Below are 202 nucleotides of genomic sequence, written 5' to 3' on the forward strand. Positions count from 1 at the left end.
CACACACTGTCTGCCTCTTACACATTCCTGTTTCTATTCTTACACTATTATTATTAATTCAATGCATACCATTGCTGTAGCTTTAATTAAATATGAAGCTATAGTACGGATTCCCTCGCAGCAGAAATCTCACGCCTGAAATTGTACTACTGTGCATAAACATTGACTAATAACCGGACAAACTGCGAGCAGGATCCGTGTC

This window comes from Centropristis striata, chromosome 24, assembly GCF_030273125.1.
Source record: "Centropristis striata isolate RG_2023a ecotype Rhode Island chromosome 24, C.striata_1.0, whole genome shotgun sequence".
Taxonomy (NCBI): domain Eukaryota; kingdom Metazoa; phylum Chordata; class Actinopteri; order Perciformes; family Serranidae; genus Centropristis; species Centropristis striata.